The 8,103-nt window shown below is 34.6% G+C and overlaps 1 protein-coding gene across 2 annotated transcripts in view; it reads left to right on the top strand.

Moving 5' to 3' along the window:
* Positions 1–250: 250 nt before the first annotated feature.
* Positions 251–8,103, top strand: part of LOC131306370 (disease resistance protein At4g27190-like) — a 29,345-nt gene continuing 21,492 nt past the window's right edge. Inside the window, exons 1-2 of one of the 2 annotated variants that reach the window (XM_058332570.1) lie at positions 276–318; positions 465–545. The gene's annotated coding sequence lies outside the window, so the exon portion shown is untranslated. Of the gene's footprint in view, positions 546–8,103 lie in introns of both variants that reach the window. The other variant, XM_058332571.1, reaches the window with a different exon arrangement.

Raw genomic sequence — 8,103 nt, 5'->3', positions numbered from 1 at the left:
TTTAGTAGTCACTTTCGTGGCGTGGAAATTCTATTTGGACCACCCTATCTTTTCAGTACTCTTACGAAAATGTGGAGGAGATTCTTTCTTGGAGAGAGGGGGGAGGAGACTAATAGTAGCAATACCAAGTCAGAGCAAAACGAGATTGGTTGCAAATGTAGAAATTGCCTGGTAGGAGCTCTTTTAGTAGTCACTTTCGTGGCGTGGAAATTCTACTCGGACCACCCTATCTTTTCAGTACTCTCGCGAAAATGTGGAGGAGATTCTTTCTAGGAGAGAGGGGGGAGGAGACTAATAGTAGTAATACCAAGTCAGACCAAGACGAGATTGGTTGCAAATGTCAAAATTGGCTGGTATTTAGAACATTCTTATGTGGTGATAAATGAACAATCAAGTGAAATTTTGCCCTAAGAAGAAGAATAACAACTCCAAGTCGCGCGGCTACAGAGAGGATCGCCAAAAACTTGTGGAATGAGGATGATCGAATAGAAAGTTTGTCAGGAATTTTCAATCTGGGCTAGCTGGGTATTCAGTGCTTTAATAAGGTATGCACTCATCTTCTCGCTCCTTCGATCGTCGATTACTGAAATTGTTAGTAGTAGTCTACCTAGATCTTTAGTACGGCTTCTGATCTGATGCTTTAATACGTTGAATAATTTGTCATAGCATCTCCACCATTTCCCCATGCTTCTACAGGGTGCCTTCCGACTCCCGATAATTTCTTTGCCGTTTTGGTGTTTTATCTAAATTCTTATTGGATTTAACATCTTTTGAGGGATACAAAATGAATAAAAATATATACTGGAGTTGAAAAAAGTTAATAAAAAAAGACAAAAAAGATTGAAATTTGAGAAAGATGGCCTTTTTGGATTTTTTTTTTCTATCATCTTATATGATTTTTTTTTAATCTTGGTCGCTATATTTATACTTTTATCAGTTTATGATTCCTATGATCGAAACAAACGATATGTTACAAATTATTTAAATCTAATAAAAATTGAGAGAGAAAACAACAATAAAAGATTGCGCAAAAAAGTCAACAAAAAATTGGCTAAAGGGGCGCTTTTAAATAGAACTAAATAGAACTACAAGCAATCCGAGCTAAGTCAAGCTTTGCAATGTTCAAGCTTGACATGCAAGATTTTGGATCAGCTCGACCCAAGCTGCAGACTTTCGGCTTGGGCTCGGCTCAACCATATATTGCACTGCTCGAGCTTGGTTTACTGACCTTACCGCCATCACTAAGCGTTGAAGGAACTGAGGGTATTATAGTGGAAATTTGCTTTATCCATTGCTTGAGTAGCCGATGTGGGACTACACGGGAAGACTGAGAGGTTCATTTTGGAAAAAAATGCTACGCGCACAATCGTTGTGTAACTAATTCTGGCCGATCAGATGTGTTTAGACGGGCCAAATTTTTAGTAAACTATTTGCGCAAATAATTTATTGATTCCCTGAGCGAATCCTGACCATTAATTACAATAATAGACGAGTAGTAACCGGTTGTGCAAAGAGTTTTGCATAACCGTAGTGCGTGTAGCATTGTTGTGATTTTGGAAAAACTTCTTGTCCCAGGTCGATAGTTTTGTAGTGTAAGAGCATCAACAGTGGAATAAGCAAATGTGAATAATCAAAACATGCCACATCAGATTTTGATTATCCATTTAGAGATAGCTAAAGTTAGCAATGTCAAATCCCACATTGGTTATTTTTTGCCCATAATCAAAACCAATGGGTCCTCCAAACTTTTTCTCTTCATTTCACGCATATTTTTTGAAAAAGTGGTTTTTGAAGGGAAAAAAACAATTTATGTTAGAAACAGTTAAAAAAAATAAATTTGAAACAAAAATTAATTTTAAAAAAAATACACTATGTTCACTTAAAAACTATAAATACAATTTTGAGAAATTTTGAAAGAATTATATTTACAAAAATAGTTTTGAAATTTTAAAAACTATAAATACAATTTTTTTAAAACAGATTTTGTGTAAAAAAAATAATTTTCTATAAAAGAGTTTTGAAATTTCAAAAACAAATTTTTGAAAAACACACTTTATTTACTTATAGTTTTTAAAAATTTTGAAAAATTTGTTTTTTGTAAAAAAAAAAAAAAAGTTTCTGAAAAAACAGAAAAAAAAATCTAGAAGTTTCAGTTTTTTAAAATTAGTTTTTGAAAACATTGTTGAGAGAAAGAAAATGGAAGAGATAAGGTTTTTGTGTAATGTTGGTGTACTTGATTGAGAGATAAAATTTGGTTATTGACAAAATATTGCTAGCTTTGATTATTGAAGAACTAAAATGTGATGAGTTGTTAAAAGGTTGCTAGGTTTTGTTATTCTAATGTGAGCACTTTTTTTATCAAATATTGCTAATTTTAATAATTTTTTGTTTTGCTTATTCCACTGTGTATGCTCTAAGAGGGCCTCCACTTGTTATAAAAGGAACACGATGACTTCGAGATCTTTAACGGGCAGAATAAGTCAAAAGCCTAGGACTCTGATGTTATTTTTGCTAGTAGGCTAGTAAATGATACTCTCTCTGTCACTTTTTAAGTGTCTTGCTTCGTAAGTCCAACTTATTAAAAATACATCATCATTACACTTTCACATCTACTTTTTCCTCCACTTTCCCTACTTACCCATCATCATTACACTTTTATTCACTAACTTTTCAAAATGAAATCTATTTTTAGGGACAAAATAGACAATGCACCAACTTTTACCCCTCTAACTTTACAAAATGGACACTTATTAAAGAACAGCCTAAAATGGAATACTGGACACAAAAAAAGAGACGGAGGGAGTAATAAACATGGTCAAGGTTCTTGGTTGGCGAGCCAACTCTAGCCGAGTCCCAACTGGCTCATGCTCGACTTGTTAATGAAGTGAGCTAAAGATTTGGGCTCGAGCTCATTCAGTTAGGTGACGAGTCGAGTTTGATCGAGTTCAAATCAACCCGAATCAAGCAGCTCTGTTCGTTCACAGCCATGGTTATATGAGTACAAGTCAAAGTAAAAGCTTTCATGGACAAACTTAAATTTACGGGCAAAGTCCACTTTGACCTCATGTCGTTTGCGCCATATGCAAATACATCCCATATGATTCAAAAGTGTACATATAATCCCCTATAGTTTTAAAAACATTTCAAAGAATCTAAAAAATTGTAAAATTTGATCTATGTCCAACAGATCTCACCCACCAATAAAATGTATTTTATTTTGGTTCGACCAGCAATCACATATGAAATAATGGACTGTATAAATTTTATAATACCTTTCCCCTGGATATGCTGCAAGAAAGGGATAATGTGCAACTTCAAGTTGTTAATTATATCCATTATGGAAATGTCGAACCAATTTGGGTAATTTCTGACACAAGTATTCAATTAGTTTGGACTTGTTTAGTCTTGAATTGGGGCCAAGACAAAAAAAATTCTTCGATCGAAGAGGCCTATGCTTCCTTTGTTGAAATAAGGACAAATGGTTTGATTCGAGATTTTCTAAGAATTGACTTAGTGAAATCCTTTATTTCATATACTGAAAAAAAAGAAATGATCCATTGGGTTCAGAATGGATCTTTGATAATGGATCAAATCGGACCCATATCAATCCGTTTTTTTCCACTTTTTTCTATTCCAAGGAAAAGATTCAAATTCAACAATCTCTTAACCAAAATGAAGGAACTGTTCATATGTTGTTAAATAGAGATAAAGAAATGCCAATCTTTCATAATTTTGTCATCATCCAACTGTTCTCGAATGGGTCTATTCAATGATGGAAAATCGTCCAATGTGATAAAAGAATCAATTCTAAAAAATTTGCTAATGCCAATTAGGAATTTGTTGGGACAGCTTTTAAAATTGTGAATTTTTTTTTTCATTTTACTATTTAATAACCTATAATCAAATCTGGGTAACTAACTAGTTATAACTTGACAATTTCAAAAAGACTTTTCAAATACTTAAATACTATTTAATGGATGAAAAGGGGAAATTTTATAATGCCAATCCTTGCAGTAATATCATTTTGAATCCATTCAATTTGAATTGGTATTTTCTCTATCACAATTATTGTGAAAAGACATCTACAAAAAAATGAGCCTCAGACAGTTTATTTGTGAAAATGTATATATAGCCAAAAATGGGCCACACCTAAAATCAGGTCAAGTTCTAATTGTTCAAGTTGAGTCTCTAATAATACGATCAGCTAAGTCTTATTTGGCCACTCCAGGAACAACTATTAATGGCGTGCAGATAGATCCCCTATCGTCATGTTTTTTTATCCATATTAACGGACAAAACATTTAAAGAATAATATGCCTTCATCCTCTCCCTTGATTCTTCTTCTACCTTAAATCTAATCAATCCATCCCATATACCAAATTTGGATCCGAACCGTTGATATTGTAGAGTTTGACGAGTACTACATCAATGCCAAAATTCAAGTCGGTCAAAAAGTGAAAACCTCATGGTCGAATCGAGTTTATTATGAAATCAAAATTTCAAATTTGAATTTACCAAGAATTAGATCACTGGGTTATTGATGTTTGATCTAGATAATTTTTAACAAAAATAATTTATTCTTTATTTAATACATTATGAACAGTTCAGATTAGATTTTAGAAGTGTGTGAGATACATCTCCGTTAATATGGATGGAAAATATGACGGCATGGGGTCTATTCGCATATTTTCAAAATTACAGGAGGTTATGTGCACACTTTTGAATCATAAGGGGTGTATGCGCACATGGGTCAAACCACATGGGGTGAAAGTGGACTTTGTCTTAAATTTAAGCATCAAAGCTTTATTCATGGGGGCAACTATTCGCAGCCCCGTATTTTCTCCCATAATCCGTTAAAAAATTTCAATTATACTCGACAGTTAGTTACCAAAATTGGAATACATTTTCAGCATACAATTACCGAAATATAATATTTTTTTCAACAGCTATTTACCAAAAATGTATGTTCGGCAGTTGTTTACCGAAGGTTGAACATATTTTCGACATATAGTTACCGAAATATAATCTTGTTTTCAACAGCTATTTACCGAAATGTTATGTATGATTTTCAACAACTATTTACCGAAATGTAGTGGGCTAAGGGAGAAAATACGGGACTGCGAATAGTCGTCCGCTTATTCATTCATGGCACAGTTGTAAATTTAGAAGGCACAAAAAATCTCTCTTGATTTGAGTAAAACTTACTTTCATAAGCAAGAAGTGGAGTTAGTTCTAAGGGTCTTTTTTGGGGAAACTAGGTGTTAGTGTGTATAATGGAATCAAAAGTATCGTAGTGATGATAAGAAGTTCATGGATGGAAGCATTATAGGTGCATTGCTATAAATGTTATTCTCAAAATCGACTACGGGTGTGACGATCCAGTTCCACAATCACAAGGATTTACACAAGGATTTACAATTTCCCTTGTAAAAAAACAAAGCAACCAGCAAGCCGAAACTCTACACACTCGTCCCGTGCGCCAACCTGCAATATAAACCCTCCCGAAGTATACAATGCGACAAGAATAGATATGCTCCACAATAAACGAGACCAACTAATTAGTGACACGGAGTCAACAACAATTCACATAATACGACCTCATATCCCTCTGCAGTATATGACCGGTGACTGGCCTCACCTACCACACCCAGCCTATTATGAAGGTTTCTCGGGCCGTTAGCATAGTAGACAAATTCACTTAGTCACAAACTAAACAATTCCATGACATCCAGCCCCAATATGTATTACATCACCCAACTCAAACAAAAAATTCAAGGATTCCAATAAATAACACAGGATATTCAAAAGGAATGCGAAACAGGACCACATGAAAATACTCCAAAGATTTAAAGCATATTATATACTTCCTTGCTTGGATACCTTAATTAAAGATCGCAACAGTTGAACACGCAAACTTCAACACCCGTAACCACATAATTAAATCTAGCCTCAATCGGATACCCTCTCATCGTTGATTGCTAGACCTCACATCTCCCTTTTGCCCATGGCATCGTTTTTTTGGGTAAATCCGTGGCATCTTTTTCATTGTCCCAGTTCCCTTCTCCTTACACTTCTCTTAATTCTCGTTTTTTTTCCTTGTTTTTGTCTACCAGAATCTCTTATATATACACACAGCTTCATGCGTACACAAGAGTCCACGGTCCACCATTTAACTCACCACTCCACTTGACAACAAAACAAACCAACCTAGCCACACTAAGTTAGCTATATAGTCGGCACACACACACTCACCCAAGTTCCACGTATCCCTAAAAAACTAATAACCATATTGAGTTGAGAAATCAAGCTTATCAAGTTGGTTGTCTCATTTCTCTTCCTAGTGGTGACCTAAATTCTAGTCCCACAGGGAGCAGGTTTGGGATTCTGGGCTATAGATAGTTTCTGAACCCCCTATTAACTAACATACTAACACCCCGCCAACTTCCGTTGAAGTATACTGTATGACAAAAAAAGGGGGGGGGGGGGGGGGGGGGGGGTATTACAATGGGTACCGATATGGGGAGTACCGATACTACAGACGGCGTGTGGGGCCCACTTTTGGGTCCCACGTGAATAATCCGAACAATTTATTAATTTTAAATCATTTTTCAAGTGGTCCTGCAAAAAATCAACTCAATTAAATATGTGTAAGTGGTTGATCTAATTTCTAATTTTTCATTCAGAATTCAAGATACTAAATTATAGATGAAAACTTTGAAGATTGGATCAACCACTTTTACAAATTCAATTGAGCTGATTTGTTGCAAAAGAGTATCTGAAAAATTATTTTTAAATTAATGAATGATGCGGATTATTCATGTGGGACCCCAAAGGACCAGGGGCGAACCCACCATAGGGCACGTGGGGTCACATGCCCCCACGCCCTTTAAATTTTTTTTTTTTGCGGTTTTGTATATATATTATTTATATTGAAAGCATGTAAGGAGTTGGCTGTTGGTGCAATGGTAAAGTGTTCTCTAGCTTAAGAAGAGGTGGCGAGTTCGAGACTCTGCCCATGCTCTCCTGTAGGTTCTTTCTGCCTTTTTCCCAAAAGGTAGAGTAGAAAATGTGTGTTTTTTTTTTTTTTTCAAAAGGCAATAGAAAAATCTTTTTTCCCAAAAGGTAAGAGTAGAAAATGTTCTTTCTGCCTTTTTCCCAAAAGGTAGAGTAGAAAATGTGTGTGTTTTTTTTTTTTTTCCAAAAGGCAATAGAAAAATCTGCCTTTTCCCCAAAAGGCAAAAGGCAGAGTAGTAAATGTTTTTTTTTTCTTCTAAAAGGCCATAGAAAATAGTAGTTCGTACCTTGACTTTTATACTATTCATGGGTTCGAGTCTACCCTCACATTGCATTTGTATACTTTTTGTCCCCAAAACTGTAATAATAGAGTTAGTAATAGAAAAATAGATGATGAACATGTGATAATGCATATAGTCAATGTGCACAAGTTTGCCCAAGTAGCTAATTATTAAAAGGGAAAATTTCAAAAAAGCTCCTGAACTTTCTGACAACTTGCAAAAAAACACCTGGACTTTCACTATTAACAAAAAAACACCTAAACTTAGCATTCCGTTAGCAATTAAACCCCTGCCGTCCAATTCCGTCAATTTTTAACGGATGGAGCTAACGGAAGGTGTTAACTTTTTATTTTTTTACTTTCTACATTCAAAAATTACTTTTAACTCTTTCTTTTTTTATTGGTAAATAAATATGCAATTAAGTTCTTTTTTTTTCTTATTATTTATCGAAAATTACTTTAACCCAATTTTTTATTTTCAAATTTTCCCTTCCCCCCCCCCCCCCCCCCCCCCCCCCCCCCTCTCTCCCTTTTTTTCTTATTAGAATCGACTCCACACCACCAATGAACCCCACAACCAACTGCCAAAGCCTTAGCCACAATTTCAGAAATTCAAAAGTTCTTTTAACCTCCTCTTTGTAACCTTTTCTTTTTTTTTTACTACTTTTACTTCCAAAAATTACTTTTAACTCATTCTTTTTTTTTAGTCATAAATAAATATGCAATAAATAGTAAAAATGGGTTAAAGTTATTATTATAAATAGTAAAGATTAGAGTTAAAGTAATTTTTGATAAATAGTAAGAAAAAA

The sequence above is a fragment of the Rhododendron vialii genome, chromosome 11a (genome assembly GCF_030253575.1).
Source record: "Rhododendron vialii isolate Sample 1 chromosome 11a, ASM3025357v1".
In the NCBI taxonomy this organism is placed as follows: Eukaryota; Viridiplantae; Streptophyta; class Magnoliopsida; order Ericales; family Ericaceae; genus Rhododendron; species Rhododendron vialii.
This window is presented reverse-complemented; position numbering and strand designations above follow the sequence as displayed.